This window comes from Micromys minutus, assembly GCF_963924665.1.
Source record: "Micromys minutus genome assembly, chromosome: 5".
Classification (NCBI taxonomy): Eukaryota; Metazoa; Chordata; class Mammalia; order Rodentia; family Muridae; genus Micromys; species Micromys minutus.
This window is the reverse complement of record NC_137974.1, coordinates 75,048,563-75,067,472: the sequence shown is the minus strand read 5'-3', so window position 1 is coordinate 75,067,472 and position 18,910 is coordinate 75,048,563. Positions and strand designations below refer to the sequence as shown.

Below are 18,910 nucleotides of genomic sequence, written 5' to 3'. Positions count from 1 at the left end.
AAGAAAGAAAGAAAGAAAGAAAGAAAGAAAGAAAGAAAGAAAGAAAGGTGCTGTAGGATAAAGGACTGTGAGGACTGGCCATAAGGGTTGGCCAGTCTGACTAAGAGTGGCTCAGGTGGAAAATGACAAGTCATATCTCCAGGCTATTGATAGGGAAGTAGATAAATAGCTTAGAAGGTTGATAACTGCCCAGTTCTAATAAGCTTTTAAGGCTTATTATAAATATAAAGGTTTAGTGTCTTTTATCTAGGAACTAAATGATCAAAGGTAGGGTAGAACCGCCATTAATTAATACCATAGCGTAATTATAACTGCAGTCAATATGCCAAAGAGAATTGGTGAAATTTCAGAAGGTCCTACCATGAGCTTATTTCAAGTCAAAAAAATAGATCAGCTCCCTGTTATGGTAACTAGTTTGCATTTTTCTCTAAAATACAATAGTACAGAATGATCACTTTGCAATGACTATGTTTCACTTAGCCCAACTGTTTTAAGCCTCATCTCTGTCTTAGCATCCCTCGGTGTCCATTCCTCTGTAAACTAAACAGTCGTCCATGTTCATTACTGTTCTGCTCCATGACCCTCTCCACATCATGTGCATGTGTTCCTACCCATTGCCCGAATGTTCTGTTTGCTTAGTTTGTCTGAGCTGGCAGTTTTCCTCCAGCTACCTACATCCTTGAACATTTTCCATTTTCCTACTCATCTATTAAATCTTTTCCTATGATTGCTGACTCAGGCATTTCTCATCACAGTTCTGCTATTCTTGCAGAAGGCACCTAAAGACTTATTCTTAGAAGACTAAACATCCACGACTGGCGTGCTTTGAACTTGTGATCCCTAGCCACAATTTCCAATTTCCTCTGGGATTACAGGCCTGCACACTAAGACTCAGCTGTGATATATCCTTAATTGATCACATATAATAAAGGATCCTCTTCATTGTTCTGATAACATAGCCAATGTAATTTTCTTTAGAAACATTATATATGATTTACATACCATAATTTAATATCTATAATACTCAACTCATCAGCCACACAGCTGCATAATTATTTTTAAGCATTTCTATCAATCTCCCACCTGGCTTGTACCCATTAAGTCTCTTCCCTGCATAGTACTCCCAATTACATATGGAGCCCAAGTAACAGTCTAATATATGTATACATATGCATATATATTCACATATATATTATATATATGTAAAAAATATATATGTTTTGATTTGCATTGTCATTTTTTGTGGGACTATAAGTAGCCTTTCTATTCAAAGCATATTTCTGAGGGTTATGCATCATATCCATTTGTGGTATGTAGCTTATGATAATAATAATAATAATAATAATAATAATAATAATAATAATAATTATTATTATTATTATTATTATTCCTCCATATGTACTCTTTGGTTGGTGATTTAATCCCTGGGAGCTCTGGGGGTGGGGTCTGATTTACATTTTTTTCTTCTCTATTGTCTTTTTAACTATAGTTTTGTTTCCTTATTCTGCTACTACCTTTATATAATTAATGTACCTGGGTTATCATAGATTGTCTTCTGTGATGTTAAAATACTATACTCATAATATAGGAGTCATATTTCAGTTGGCCTCCATGTTCTCCTCCATGGACTGCCAGGGTTTTGTGATATGATTGACTTTCTTCTGTCTCTTATGCTCTGAAACATCACTATTACTTTTGTGTAAATTATCAATTATCGTGAGGTGATATGGCCATCCCTCTGTATCTTAGGAAGTTTTGTTCCAGAACTCTTGTGTGCTCAGATGGTCACGTTCCAATAGTAGACAGTATAGCATTTAGTATATCCTACACAGCTCATCGGCTTCAGTCATCTCTAAACTAACTTATTATATGTAATTAGGTATCTGGTTTAGGCAATGGCTAGAAAATGACATGTTAAATCCAGATAGAACTATCTGCACGCTTTGACTCTGTGGCTGAGTGTAGAGATGTGGACCTCTTGGCTGTGGAGAGCTCCCTATGTAGACTTTGTTCCCAGGGCTGTTCTGTCTGTGTGCAGACGCATGTTCTCATCTGGCAGACTGTGTTCCTCCTGCTTAATGGACTATTTAAAATGTTTTCTGTAGTTTCAGTCTGTGGCTGATGAACGATTTTGGCTTTTTGTAAGTCTGAATAAATGCTTACTTCATTTTCATTTTTGAAAGACATTCTTAAAGTTACAGACCTACAAGCTGCTCGCTCTCTCTCTCTCTCTCTCACTCACTCTCTCTCTCTCTCTCTCTCTCTCTCTCTCTCTCTCTCTCTCTCTCTCTCTCTCTCTTCTTCTTCTTCTTCTTCTTCTTCTTCTTCTTCTTCCTTTCTCTCCTTCCCTCCCTTCTTCCCTCCCTATCCCCCCTCACACACACACATGCACACACACACACACTCTCTCTCTTTGATTTCATTCAGAACTTTAGAAGTCATGCTGTATCTGTTCATACATCATTTGTTAGAGAAGTCTTTATAGACATTATCCACTTCTTTTTAGCCCTGCACAAATACACTCTTATTTCAGACAATGTTGAAGATGCTCTATTGGCAGCTGGATCCATCTAGTTCTGATGTTTCTCTTCATGCATTTGATGCCGGGAAGCACCGAGCCTCTTGACACCATAGTCTACAGAGTTTTCATAAACACTGAAAATGTTCAGGTATCACCTTTTATAAATGTTTTCCTACTCTCTTTTTCTTATCTACTTGTTCTTCTCAAAGTTGTGAAACAATCTTACTTTCTGTTAGTTTTCCTTCCTATGCTTTGTGACAAAGAGTCTCCGTCATTCTCTTTTTTAATATATAGAAAATTGATGTTTCCTTTTACCAACCCATCTGTTACTAAGTCAATTCAGCTCACACTGTTTCCATCTCTGTTCTAGAAACGTGGTTATTGGTTTACTCTCTTTTAGTGCCTTTTTTATTATTTAAATTTTTCATAATAAATTTTGACTATATTCTTTGTCCTTTTTCTGTCTTCCATAATTTCAACCTACCCAACTTCATGCTCTTTCTCTTAAAAACCCCTATTTTCCCACGAAGTAAATAAAATAAAAAGGAAAGACAACAAAGCCCCCAAACCCCAGAAAATACAAACAAGAACCACACAAACAGAGCACTGACATATAAAATGCAGTACATTTGGGTGGCCGACAACTTCAGACTATGAGCCCTAAAGCATGGCTGATAAACCCAGTGTTGCTCCAGTGGAGAAATTGTCAGACACTTCTCTGGTGTTCTGTTAATTTGTCTTGCTCTGTTGTGTTTAGATACACAGAAAATTAATGTATATTTAAGTCAGCTTGTTGGTTTGGAATGGAACGTTTTCCCCACTTCTTCTTTGCTATGCCATTTTCTCTGACTTGGCCTGCTGCTGTCACTGCCTCTGTGGACTCCTATGTGCTTCAGCCCTGTTGTAGCTGGAAGATGTGCATTCCTTGTAGACATTTGTTACCTCTGGCTCTGACAATCTTTCCATGGCCATCTTGACACTATAATTTCTAGCTAGTATGAATACAGCAGCTGTGAACATGGACACACACACACACACACACACACACACACACACAATAATGGTGCAATGGCAGATCTATTTTCCAATTGTAGGGAGACCTCCACACTGATTTCCATAGTGTCTGTTCCTGTCTGTATTCTCACCAGCATGAAGTAAGTGTTCCTCTTTCCCTACATCTTTGCTCTCATGTCATATCATTTGTTTTGTTGATCTTGGCTATTCTGACTGGTATAGAAAAAAAACTCAAATTCACTGTAATTTGTATTTCTCTGATGTGTCTTGACTTAACACTCTGAATGACAAGATACAGCTGGGATAACTTTTTTAGTGTCTCTATTTATTTACTAATCAAACAACGTTAGTTCTGGGTCAATTTTAATCAGTCAGTTTGTCTCTTTATTGTACATTAGGCTTTGATAGTGCTTTTGCTTGTCTGGAATGTTTTGTTGATTTATGCCACATGACTTTTAGGTGTTGGTAGCTTGACACATATCATTTTCATATAGGGACTCTAGATTTTCTCTGGGATTTTGCTTAATTATATGGAGATGTGTTTCTTCCTAATATTGCACCTAATATTTCATAGATGGGGACAGTAATAGTTTATTTCTCATTTTCTGCTGCTTAATAAGTCTTTCATGGGTGTTCTACCCAGTGCACTATTAATAGTAACTGTCCTTTTCTAGTACAACTGTGAGCGGGCATTCCTAGGCCTGTGTGATGCTTGGTAAGGATGTTGTTAATGTTTCCATTCCATGTATCCTGAGATGTGGTCATTTACTCTCTCTTTCTCTCTTTCTCTCTGTCTCTCTACATCTCTGTCTCTCTGTCTCTCTTTATCCCTATCTCTATCTATCTACCTATCTATCTCTGTCTCTATGTGTATGTATGTCTGTCTCTGTCTATCTTTCTAGCTCACACACTCACTCACACACAAACCCATACACACACACACACACACACACACACACACACACACACACACATGATACCTTGAAGATCTGAAGATCTGTGGAGTTCTCTCTGTGCCTCTTTCTCTTGCCTAATATTCCATGGACCTTTGTCTACATTGGTCTCCATGGACTCAGCTCTGTATTTTAAGTTCAGGATTCTTCCAGCTGCCCAAGTTTCTCTATGTGTCATGGCCTGACCGTATTTCTTAATGCCTCTCCAAAAATTAGGACACTATACCCATTCCCTGGGTACCCAGGCTTTACACACTGGCCTCTTGTCTTGGCCTCCTTTTCTTTGTAAATGAGAACTTGTGTCCGTATTTGTTAATGCCTCTCCAAAAATGAGGACACTATACCCATTCCCTGGGTACTGCAGGCTTCTAACTGTATACATGAAAACTTGCAACAATGATTCTGAACTTTCTCACATTTGGTAATTTAAAACTCATGAAAATATTAAAATTAAAGTACTGCTTGTAATTCATTATTTAAATGTATATGTGTATAATATTAAGTATAAATACATATACACACAAAACATACACACACACACACACACACACACACACACACACACACACACACACACATGATTCACTTCCAGAAAGTGAATCAAAATTCTTCAAAAGTATACTTACAGTGACTAAGCCACTAGTCACATAGTAGGTAACTTACTCCTTAAAAAAAAATTATAGGGGAATGCCAAGGTAATGGGGTGGAGAGGGTGGTTAGGAGGGAGTACACCTTCCTGAAGACAAGTTGAGGGAGGGGGGATGGGGGCAGGGTGGGGGATGGGGATAACATTTAAATGTAAATACAGAGAGTATCTAATAAAAAATTTTAAAAATTATATAAACATCAAATTAATTTGAAAATATATGGGTTTTTCCATCCATTCTATTAGCACAATTGAGCCCCGAGCTTCAATTCAGGCTCACAGTGCAATAACAGGTATCTCCATGGCTGGAGTTTGCTGACCCAAAGAAGCCAGTGACCAGTAATGGCTAAGAACACTAGCACTATATTTTATGCTCTGCAAACTTTATTTTTAAAGATGTGAGCATCTGGTAAGGCTCACAGACAATCTCACCTTTCTTGGAGAGAATCAGCTCGCTGTGTTTCTTTCCTTCGCCACAAGTTGTCTTGAAAACTAGCATGCACTTAAATGAATTTTTCCTAATACTAAACCCCAGCAATTTTAAAAGAGTGTTAATTTTAACTTGTTGACTTAATCATACACAGTCATAGTTCATGAAGGCAGTATAGGTAAGAAGTTTCACTATATGTGCTTTTCATTTTCTAAAGCAACCATACTATTGGCTTATAAAGGGGCTGTACACAACCACGGAAATAAAAGGAAGTCCCCAAATTTCTTGATTTCATGAAACCAAGCAGAGGCCCAAGGAAGGATGTCCATGAAGAAGGTGTATGGTGACCAATGAAAAAACCAACTGGGTTGCATTCACAGTGTCCTTATGTAAGTTCCCCTACTCCACATATTCACCAGGGATGAGCATATTCAATGAAGATACTTCTGCCCTTCTCTTTGGCTATTAGACTATTGAAAGAAGAGACAAATGAAGAGTTTCCCCAAGCCTCTCGTGTTAGAGAAAGAAAAGGTTGAAACTTTAGGGCAGCCTGTCTCCTAAAGATTTAGTACTTGTCAGATTCCCTTGCAGGCTTGGAGCTGAGAGAAGGGGGCTTGGAGAGAGGGCGGTCACAGACTGCTTAGTTACAGATATTTCCCGGCTTCTGTTTAAGTTCCAGACTTACAATGCAGCATCTTGAAGGGGCCAGCTATTTCTTTTGTCTATTTGGTAAAGTTTTAATGCTTGGTCAGTGTAGATGCTGATGCAGGAATGACACATGTTTGCATGTGTTATACGGAAAGGCATTGCCACTTGCAGGGCCTAGCCTAGGTAATTAGTCAGGGCACTTGAGTCTGAAGGTGGCTGGCACCTCTGACTATTACCATTTTAGAGTGTATTTACATATCAGCTTACAATCTCTATAAACAGCTGCTTGATTTTATACCAGTGACACAGTATTTACTTAGTTTCTGCTGTAATGACACTCCTGTCATAACAGCTTACACAATCCTTAGGGTACTTTTTAATCCAGGAGATCTTTTTTTGGACAAAGCAACTCATATGTGCTGGCATATTTAGAAAATAGAATTGCATTCCATTTGCGCAGAGGCCTTTTGTACCATTTGTCTAGAGACTAATGCTATAAATGTCAAATGGAGACCGCTTAGCTTGGGTTCGTTACGTTTACTGACGGAAACTCTATGAAATATCTACGTATGGCTAAATGAAGTTGTCATTGCTATTTGATGCTGTGGAGATTTATGGAATTCAAAACCAAATTAGCATGTACTTAAGTTTTGACTTTAACACTTTCCTGTTTTGTAAAGTGTGGATATGGATACATACAAACTACATCTGGATGCCCAGGTAGCCTAGAATTACACATAATTTTTCTAAGACTCATTTGTTCTATTAGGAATTGTTAATATTTTATTTAATATCTTTCATGGTAGTAAAGTATGGATGGATAGAGAGTAATGCAAATGAGGCTAGTTTGCAGAAGATAGGTGTAACTATTCTTTCCCGGGGCTCATGGAACATGAGGAAGACAGAGAAATCCAGACTAAAGAGAAAGGGCACTCTTAAAAATAAGAGCTCACTAGACTGCTTCTGTTTTTGGGAGAGGTCTTCCTTTCTATGTCAAGTTTTCAAAAGGTTTTGATGAATTTATTATATTATTTCTCTCTCTCTCTCTCTCTCTCTCTCTCTCTCTCTCTCTCTCTCTCTCTCTCTCTCTCTCTCTCTCTTTCTCAGTGGGGGAGGGTATATGTGCATGCACGTGTGTGTGCACACATAAAGAGTGTTAGAGACCCTGGAACTAGAACTCCATGTGGTTTTGAGCCACCTGACTTGAGCAATGGAAACCAAATTCCAAACTAAGTAGCAAGCACTCTTAACCCACAAACCATTTCAATAGTCATCTCCTTTTCTTTCTTCTCTCCCTTTCTCCTTCACTCTTCCTTCCTTTCTTCCCCTCCTTCCTTCCTTTCTTCCTTCCCTTCCTTTCTCCTTCCTTTCTTTCTTCCTTCCCTCCCTCCCTCCCTTCCTCCCTCCCTCCTTCCTTCCTTCCTTCCTTCCTTCCTTCCTTCCTTCCTTCCTTCTTTCCTTCCTTTTTTTATCACAAGGTCTCCCTGTATAATAGGGATTGGTCTAGAACTCACTATTTAGACAGGCTTGTCTTGAACTCACAGAAATCTACCTCCCTTCCTGCCCTACACATTTCCTCAGTGTTGGAATTAAAAGTACCAACTGCCATACCTAGCTCTACTGCTATTTGTCTGGACCCTGGTATCTTTTGTTTGGTTTTTGGTTGTTTTGCTATGAGACACAAAAGCTCAGAATAGAGTACTCTTGAACTTGGATCAACATTTTGACACATTTCTTCTTACATATCAGACTTTCTTATCCTTTTCCCCTCCATAATTAATTTAGGAGCCTGAATTTCTGTCTGTCTCCCTGCTAGGAGCTGCTGAAATTTTTAGCTTGTTGGGACTGTTGCTATTTCTCTCAAACTCTAATAGACTGGTATGTGAGTTTCTGGCTGCATTTTAAATTATTTTAAAAATGATACTAAGAAACCTCCAAAGAAATTTCCGTCTCCCTGGTAGTGATATTATTAATAATAAAATGTAAGTCCAGATATTAAACAAGTATTAGAGATATTAATAACTATGTATTTTGTAGTCTAACATCTCTCTGTTTAGACATGATGTTTAAAATTATTCAAAATATAAAAAGTATAATTTTTAATATCTGTGTTTTCTCATTTTCTCCTTTATTCATTCTTGAGATGGTTTTTCAAAGTCCAGGACTCCAGACATTCTTCTATCTTAGGTTCCTAAGAGGCTGACACTGAAGTATCTCATCACTTCCTGTGGTTCTGAGATGTTAGTGACCATTCTAGCCTAAATCTCGGCTTTATCAGCTCTGAGATTCAGCCATAGGAAAACAAGATACATTTTTATCTTCAACTTTTTTTGTTTCAAAAGAGGCTTGGTTTTGTTGGCTGGTATATCCCAAACCAAGCAAGGCTGTCTCTTAGCCACCAACACTGTGGTGTTATATATAGAAAAGAACAAAGTCAAGGCTGCCAGCTTTAAACAGTCAGCATGCAAAATCTCACAAGCAAGAAGCAGTGAAGGCTCTGACACAGAGCTGAAGGTTCTGTTCAACCCTTAAATGCTTACCTCTTTTCTCAAAGTCCTCATCTTCAAATGTCAGGCCCATGGGAATAAGTAGGGCAGAGGGAGATGGAGGAGGGAGAAGGTTCTCTCCAGGAATACCTGCTCTTTCCATACTCCTAGTGATGTTCTCCCTACTATCCACTCTGCCCTGAGTAGCAAACTAGACTTTCTACTACATAATAGTGTGAGTTCCTTCTTTTCACAAGTCTGTCATCATGTGTGACATCCACCAGAACAAAAGAAAAATTAGGAACCAGCTGGGAAAACATCAAAGTGACCCCTAAGAAATTGGGTTGATAAAAAAAAAAAAAAAAAGAACTGAAACTCAAGGCAGCTGATATTTGTCTTCTGTTCTGTTCTCTAGTGTATCTTTTTGACTCTGCTCACAAGAAGGGCTCTACTGATTATTGAGAGAATATCTCGTGCATTGTATGGAAGCTTCAGATGTCAGAAAAGACATACAAACAAACAAACAAAAAACAAAACAAAACAAAACAAAAAAACACACTATGGCCAATCAGCTGAGGCAGTTTTAGAAGGTGGGAACATCTAGAAGAGAGAGAGAATTCTGGGAGGGAGGCAAAGAATGACAATTTGTCTTGGCATTCTGAAAAAGCCCAGGTTTCCCATGAGAGGGAACCAACAAGTCCTGTGGTAGGCCAGAGCTAGACCATCAGTTTCCTTAGATGAGGTCAAATACATTTCTGATTAATGTACTTTCTCTTTAATCAAATATAACATTTGTAAACCTTGAGCATTTTATTTATTTCTATCTTTCAGATGCATAAACTATTGATACACATAATCAAATTATACACACACACACACACACACATACACACACACACACACACAGATATATATAGTATATAAGATGTGGCCTGTTCTTATCATATGTCATGGTGTTCTGGTAGGTGCTTGATGACATCTTTGCAAGACTGGTTTGAATTCCACTCTGTGAACTATGGTTGGTCAGATTTAGGTCATTATCTTCTTGGACCCAGTGGTTTATTTTGGGAAGAAAGTCTAAGCGAAAGATAACACAGCAAAGAATGAAGCAAGCTTCTTCAAGCAAACATGAAAATAAGAGTATGTCGGTTGGCCCTGGGAAACCCTTGACAATTCCATTTTTCACCTTGGGAAGAATAAAGTAGAATTTAAAATGGACAAAGCAATGGAGGTCTCATGAGAGATGCATATATGGTGAAAACTGTGTTACCTGGTGATGAGGACTTCAAAGAAACCATATTCCTCTGCCTCTTTCATTTAGAAGCAGTTATAACAATGGTACATGGTCCGGGTATTCATCTACCTAGTGGCCAATACAAGCATCTTGTAAATGTAAGAAATTTATAAGCATTTACTTTTATGTCAGTTTAAAAGTGCTTTCTTGGAGTTTGTTTCTGGAATAAGAGCAACGACCAAAATATATTCATAACAGCTGCAAGAAACATACTTAGGATTTATTTGACTTCAAAGACTAAGAAGTATGTGGCTAAGGCATGTGGGCTGGTGTAACTCTACCTGCTGCACTTACTTGTGTAAGACTTTGCACTTTTTTGACATCATACCTTCACTACAACCCAACTAAATGGGCACTTCTCTAAAGTATGAAATAATCAACCAAACAAACAAGAACCCCAACAACTTAGGAACAAGAATTCTCCTAAGACCTTACACTTGCTCAAATCAGAGCAATTTCTAGGACCTCACCTCAGCCCAAAACAGTACATAGCAAAGGTGAAAAACAAATGGGCAAATCAAATAAAATGACAAGCTCCAAAGATAGACACTCAGATGTGACAGCCTGATCAGAAATGGCTAGTCTCCCATAGTTGAACATTATCTCACAAATCCTTCAAGTTAGCACTGTATCACCTGGACACATATTTATGCCTATTGGTCTATTACTTCTGACCCTCTACCATCAATGCTACTGAGGTATGTCATGGCACATTGTCAATGGGAATTAGAATGTACTTTTACTTTCAATGTTCAGTGAGTTTAAAGGCTAAGGGATTATACAAGATGGTTTAAGTACCTCTAAAGTCCAAACCTATTTGCCTTGGCTCCAACCCCTTCTCAATCTGGCTCTTCTTGCTTCTCTAACTATATTTCCTCAACAGCCTGCTACTTATTTTCTGGCTCATCACCACTGTGTCAAGCTCATCTCCACACTCACATCTTTTCTGCTAACTAGCTCAGTGGCATGCACTCAGGTAGCTAATAGATTTTTGAGAATACAAAGTAGGTAGTTTGTTTACTTGGCTTCTGGGTATATTGGCAAGCATTGAGTTATCCCTTTTTCCTCCTGTCCATCAGAGACTAAAATAGAGTAATTCATATTACATGTTCTAATATACAATGAAGTATCTTTCTTATGTAAATTTAATGACAATAAAGCCTTCAATGTGTATTCATATAGACTTTTCTTGTGTCTACTTATTAATTAATTGTATCAGAAAATTTATCACCCAGAAGTCTTCTTTTGCCAGGTAAGATGTGTGTATAGGTACAACAGACACAGCTATGTTTTATAGCATTTACCTGTAAGATATATTATTTCATTTGAAATGGAAATTTTCTAAGACACAGGATGCTCTAAAGTGAGGTAATGCATTCTATCCCATTGAGTGAAGTTCAATGCAGGAAGTAAAGAATTTAATAGCTCCAGAAAGTCTCTGGAACTGAAAAGATTTAGTAGACCTTCCTTTCCCAAACATACATACACACACACACACACACACACACACACACACTTGCACGCATGCGCACATACATAGTAAGAACTATTGAGGGCAACTCTTTGACTCATCCAAGCTGTCTGGAAAAGGATCAGACCAACTGCGCTTCCTGATTTCCAATGTGTTGATCTGCCTCTATGTTTTACATGTTGTTCAAGGTTTCCATCTTTTATAACCTGTTATCTACATTGGGGTGGGCTTCTGGTGATGCCACTGTCATTTAGTCATTTATGTTTCTGGAATCAGTCCCTAACTCGTATACTTTTAAGAAATCCCAATAACTTAGTAATTCAACAACTTGGACATTAGTTTATGGTAAACGTCCTACCTAGAGTTAGTAAACATTTGTTCGTATCTCCCAGGAATAATGTCTCATAACAGCTGTGATGGATGTTAACAAACTTGGTTTACAATTGGACTGAAATAACATTGGAAAGAAAGAAATCTGCATTTGGCCCTGTATGCCAGGATAAAATCTTATGGCTAGGGAAGAAGATAGAGGCCCTAGTGGAGATATCATTCCTATTGCTTTTTTCATCCCATTAAATGACTTCTAAACATTCCTATTTATTCTACAGATCACTGCTTTCGTAGGCTGTGTTCAAGACTTGGCAAAGTGTTCAGAAGAAGTGACTCCTGTTCTTACATAGTGGCCCAAGTGTTGCCAGAAATGAAAGAAAATCAATAACGACTGAAGTTTCTAAGGCTCAAGGAACATTATTGGATATGGATTATAAAAACTGTAGGAGGTGGCAGAAGTTATGGAGTGACAAGCCTGAAGCACCATTGTGCTCAGAGCAGCCGAGGTTATCTCCAACAGTGGTTCTTAACCTTCCTAACACTGTGACCCTTTAATATAGTTCCTCATGTGCAGTAAATATTAAAACATAAAAGGGTTTATCTAGTTATTGGCCCTGAGGTCTCACTCCTCAAGCCCAGTTTTAGTTCGGAACCCCACACTCCTCTGGCGCCCAGTTGGAGCCAACATGGCCCAACTTGTCCCTGCAATTCCTTTCCTTTGGCAGTTTTCTTCCTCCTGTTCTCTGCTTCTGTCCTGGGTATTTCTGTACCCCAAAATATCTCACAAACATAACTATACAGCCCAATAGGTTTTCATACATGTTTATATATGTTCAACTCTCAAACCACAAACCCTCTACACAACAAGATTCCATCAAATAGACAAAGATACAAACTGCTCTTCATATAAGATGCTAGACCTATAAAATCCTTAATGTTCATAGCTTTTAACATTAATAAACATCACCTGGGTCTAGCTGGTCCTTGGGAAGCTCCATGTTGCCATAATCTTCCCCTTCTGTCATCTCAAACCCTCTGACCACTGACTTCTCATCCTTTGGCCTCTTATACCTCCCTTGTCTCCACCCCTTTCGCCCCACCCAGTCACTGGCTTTCCTTTATTTTACTAATTAAAATGGGAAGATACAGTTTGAGCGACTAGGCAGCCCTTCTTGGGGAAGTGGAATTAACATTAAAATACAAACAGCTTCAGGACAATCTACACTCATGTTATCATGAGCTATGACCTTAACATTATTTTTGTTGCTACTCATAACTTTAATTTGCTACTGTTATGAACTGTAATGTAAATGTCTATGTTTTCTGATAATCTTACGTGACCCTTTGAAAGGCTCATTCAACCCCGAAGGGCTGCAGCACAGAGGTTGAGAACCACTGACCGTCAGAAATTCTTCACAAGAGTGAGTCCACCAATATTTCTTGGTGGAAGGATAAGAAGACAGGTTAAGAAGCAACTCATGAGGTAACACATGAAGCTCCACTGCTCTGGAGGATAAATAAGTGAGTAGCAATTGCTGGGATGTGGAAAAAGACTATTTTTTTGATGGTGTAGCTGTCTGCTATTGTTGATGCTATCATAAATGCTCTGCACTCGTGCTTCTGTAACTAATCCAGTTAAGCACATTGATTTACCGAGCTAGATTGGTAGACTCTTTTCCTTGGCCTGCCATGAGTGCACTGAGGTTAAGTTGACATTTGCTCACATCTTTCCAGAAATGTGAATGCAACAAGAATCAAAATGTATAAAACAATCATGGACTATGAAAACACATGGCAATGTGTTCCAGCCTATACTTCACAGTATGGAATCCTGGGCATAAACCTTGCTGGTATACATGGTCCTGGACGGTATTTAATAAAGCTTTCTTCAAACCAGCCTCAAAAATTGTGGTAATGCTTTAAATCTTGCCGGCTGATAAGAACATAAGTACCCGCATGAGTGTCCTTAGCTGCTGTTGTTCATATAGGGTGCAAGCTACTTGTTTCTCTGAACAGCATTCCTGTTTGACAACAACTTATGTGTCATCAGAACTATCTTCATGTATGGAAGGCATCCATCTCATTTATGAGGCATAAATGGTTTTTCTCTAAATCTCAATTTCCTTGATGATAGATTATGAACTTGTAAATTGATGTAACCAAAGTTGTATCACCCACTGGCCTGTACTTTAAAATCAGTCACTCTCTCCAGAGTGTTTATTCATATTTCATTATTAAGTCCTAATGTCTCTTTCACTCTGTTTCTACACAACAAAAAGCATTTGAGTTCTAAGATATGTACATAAACTATACCTATAGTAATTCTTAACTCCATGTTAAATGGAATTATTTTTCAGAAAATCAATAATAAAAAGCAAAAATACAAATACTTATATTAATACCTGCATCTACCATTATATTTAAAAGTATTTGGATAACTTCTGTTAAATAAAATTTTTATACAATATAATGTAAATTATATTTATTAGTTGAATAAAAGTTTTAGATTATTGAGATTAAAATACATATTTTAGTTGAATTTGGTATGAGTAATTTATCTCATTATTTAGAACACTGCAAACATTTACACTTCTGCTTACTTTCAGATTATTCTCTAAAGCATTATTGGGCCACGAACTGTATTCACTATGGAATATATTTAAAGCATAAACATCACTGATAACTTTAAAAAATAAAGGTGAGATATCTTGCAATAAAACAATAAATTTACTGATGTATGACCTTCAAAATTTGATCTAATTATTCTTTTATAAATTTGCTTGAGAAGATCCTTAGGTATAGACATGTGCTTCCATGGTGGTTATTAGGTTTATTATCGAAATAAGGAAAAAAATAAGAAATGAAATAAAATTAGTATTTCTGGGTTAGAATTTCTCCACCTCTTTGCATTCTCTTTTATTCTCTGGAGGGCAGTTGCTACAACCGAAGTTCCGGATACAGATGGACGATTGCCTACACTTTTCTCACACTGACAACTTTGATAGAAAAGCAAGATAAATGGGTGATGGTCAGGAAAAATGTGCATGACCTTGAGTCCTTAAAATATGTGCCAATTTAAAAAATGTTATATCAGGCAATGTTAGGAAGAAGATGCTTTTTTCTAACTACTACTACTACTACTTTTAAACTTTTAAAAACTGAAATACAATGATATCATTCCTCTCCATCACCTTTCCTTCCTCCTCTCCTTCTCCCAAGTCCTGCCCTTTCCCCCCCAATCGTTATGCATATTCATAACTGACTACTTCTGGTGCTCAGCATTCCTTAGTTGCCTGGTTTTTGTTTCTTTGTTTGTTTGTTTTTTGGTTTTGTTTTTATCTAGGGTTGGGACCCCATGCCCATGGCTTCCTCCCTTCTAAGTTAGCATATTTCTTGGTATAGTCCTAGGTCAGATATTAAATCTTCATATTGTTAAGGCATCCAGGTCAAGTTGCCTTATGGGCAGATTTCCTAATCCTCTATCTCTTCCACATATTTCTTCTCTATCTCCTGCCATAATCTCTGAGCCTTACTGGCAGAAGTTAAAATGTAGATTTATCACTGCTGCTGGGCAAGTCCCATCAGTTGTTTCCTGTACTTTAAATGCATCTCTACCAAGGGGCAAATAAGTGGTGTTCTGGTTTTGCTTTGGATTGGAGTTTTAAACTGAAAATCCAGTTTGTCATTGGCAAGGAAATCAGTCTGTCTACAACTGACTGCTGACTGGACTGGTGGCTCCTTGACTTGCTGGTAAGTTAACTTTAGGCAGCAAGGCATCTACTTCTAGACTCAGTTTCCAAGGAGTAGAGTTGTCAAAGTCAGGCAGTGGCTGGTTTAGCTCTTATCAGATTTGTCTGTCATCAGGCCCGGTGGCTGAGAGTAAGATATATCTATCTATCTATCCATCTATCTATCCATCCATCCATCCATCCATCCATCCATCCATCCATCCATCTATCTATCTATCTGTCTGTCTGTCTGTCTGTCTGTCTGTCTGTCTGTTGTCTGTCTGTCTGTCATCTACCTACCTACCTACCTACCTACGTACCTATTTATCTATCATCTATCTATATTATTATATCTGCTGCCCCAAGGTAATTAATTTAGGATGATTCAATCTGAACTATTTGAATAAATCTGACTCTCAAAAACAACAATCTCAAATGAGTTAAAATAGGCTTTCTCTTCAGAAAATATGTACTGACTAGGACAATGGCAAAGTTCATACTCAGATTTTTAGCTATTAATGCAGAGAAAATGCAAAAATTTCTGTCACATGTGAAAATATAGGTTTTTACACTGTTCATGTATGTATCTAGGGCTATATATGTTTGGAAAAACCCAGTTTGTGCATGTTCCCTGGACCACTTGTTTCTTGGATTAGATAGCTATTCAGGGCATAGTCCATTGACATTGGGAGAGGAAGAGGAGGAAGCACACAGAAGCCAAGAATTTCTTTACTTTATTTACACTAGATTGTAAAGGATAGAGCAAGTCACATTACCATATCTATTGCTAAAGACCTAGAAAGTATTCTGCCTTTCATAGAACAATGGCAAACATATGCATGAGGAATTTGACTTCAAGGGCATGAAAGAGCACAGCTGTTTCAACTCCTAAAGTTCAGAAAAAAAGAAAAATTACATTGACTATGAATAATTTGTTTGCAAAAACTAAGTGTTCAGTCTTAATTTTTTCTTTATGATTGAATAATTATTACATTTTCTCTCAATGAGTTATACCAAAATTGATGTAAGTGTATATTACATAAAGTGATAATAGAGGGGACTGAAGAACAAAGGAAATAAAATATATTTTACAGCTAGAGGAAGAAGGATTTATTTCAGTGTAAAATACAAGCTCATCAAAACATTAATAATGTTGCTAATTATTAATAATGACTTTAATAATGTTATTGCAATCATCATCAAGAAACCTGAAACAAGATATTTGCAAGAGCAAATCCTGAAAGCAATTATTGTAAACATTAGTATTAAAAAACAGTTGTTCTAAACTTATTCAGTAAATGGAAGGTCAATGAAAAATTTTAGTAAAATAAACAAATATTCTGATTTTTATCTTAGCAATGCTATCCTGGTTGTATATTCAGGATGAATGCATTACCATAGCTATAAGGAAAATGAAATCAGACCTGCCACTGGGAAATCTTGGAGCTCTATGGAAACACCCACTGTATTACATTATTAATGAACATGCAATAATGTTCAGTTATATGTACACTAAGCATTATAGATTATTTGGAGGCATCTGAAATACAGTTATTAAAGAGAATGGAATTTTTGGTCTTTATTGTTATAAAATTATATATATTCCATGAGCATTTTCATGGCTATGTCTTCTAGGGTGTCTCTTCTTTTCTTACCCAGATGCAGTTTCCCTCATCCATTATGGCCAGCACACCTGGCTTCAGGCAATCACACCCTCTTTGTCAGTCTCCATGAAAGGATGAACACTTCTTTGAACCTGTTGTTTTCATGGAACATCTACTCTCCACCTACTTAATAAAAGACAATAAACAAACCCCTGCTATCAAATCTCAAGCTGGGCACTCTGAAACTATGCATTTTCTTAAGCTCTATAAAAATAGATTTGAATTATGGAAGTAAATAAATTTTCATTTTGAAATGGAATCATATAGCTGGGGAGATTATCCATTTGAAAATTTAAGCATACTGTTTTCTCTATAGATACTTCATATGAATTTATTCTATGAAGTGACTCTCCTTGTATTTTACATACAACCATAATATAAGCAGACTAGTAAGAGATACCAGAGCTGGACTTTGCTATTAATAATATTTTAAACAACTGGACTACTATGTATTAGGGGAAATAGGTCATTTTTTATCAATAGTTTTTGAGAGTAAACTACACTTTCTCAACAATATTAAGAACTACTACTTTAAAATATAAAATGAGAATCACTGAAGCAATTAAATCACAACTCCCAAAGTTCATTAAAGTGTTAGAAAACCTAAACTAAGAACATCTCAATTAAGTTTCTTTTTATTCAATTAAAAACATAAGCTCTGTAAAACAATAACCATGAAATTACGTCCAGTAATAAATGTAGGCTTCTGATTTGGGTTCAATTTTTGAAAATAGCTATTAGGACTAGAATGAGTTTGTTATTTGGAAGTGGAATTATACTGAGTTTAAGTTATACATTATTTAATTTGAGAACACATGCACATCCTTAAAAAGTTTTAGCATTTCAATAATCTTAAGCTTGTGTTCTGATATATCGCTTCTTTTCATAATATGAAGTGTACTTATTATTCTAATTATCATAATGATTGGATAGTTTCAAAATTATATTTATTTATTTACTGTTTGTATAAGTGAGTGCTCCTGCGTGCAATGCCATGGACGTGGAGATCAGAGAAGAGTCTGTGGGAGTCAGTTCTTCCAATCCTGTGTGAGCCAGCGACTGAGCTCAGGTTCCAGGGATTGTTGATAAGAACCTGGACCTATGGACTCACCTCACAGCTCTGGATGAGAACTTTAAACTATCTATTCCAATTCAGTGTTCTTTATCAAGAACTGCCTTTGTTTCTCAACCAACACACAGACCCACTCACTTCCATCATTTTGAACTAGTAAGGAAATATGATTCCACAGATAAACACAGCACTGGTGGGAAACTCTAAAAATACTAATTTTTTTTTCTTAGTGAAATTGACACTGTTGAAATTTTTATTCTCAGAACCATAATTTCACATGGTTCAAATTAACAGAAACTTCATTGACAGCACTACTAATCTGTGTTCCTATTAAGTGATATTAAATCTTCTTTGTTTTCTTTTTATTTGTTTATTACATGATTTGGAGACATGGACTAGGGCGGTCCTTGTATAATGGACCACTGGTTTCTAGCTAGAAGTTCTTCCACTTTGCTAGAATGTTACATTTCTATTTATCATTAGCATGAAGATTGCTATGTTTGAAACAGATCTGGCAAGATTTCTATCAACTCGACACAAGCTACAATTCATCTGAGAAAAAGGAACCTCAGTTGAGAAAATACTTCCATGAGATCCAGCTGTAGGACATTTTCTCAATTAGGCACCATTGTGGGTGAGGCCACCCCTAGGCT

At 37.1% G+C, this 18,910-nt stretch overlaps 1 protein-coding gene across 1 annotated transcript in view; it reads right to left on the bottom strand.

The window, feature by feature from the left end:
• Positions 1-18,910, bottom strand: part of KHDRBS2 (KH RNA binding domain containing, signal transduction associated 2) — a gene marked incomplete at both ends in the record, with an annotated part of 365,783 nt that overhangs the window by 53,630 nt on the left and 293,243 nt on the right. The gene's annotated exons all lie outside the window — the stretch shown is intronic.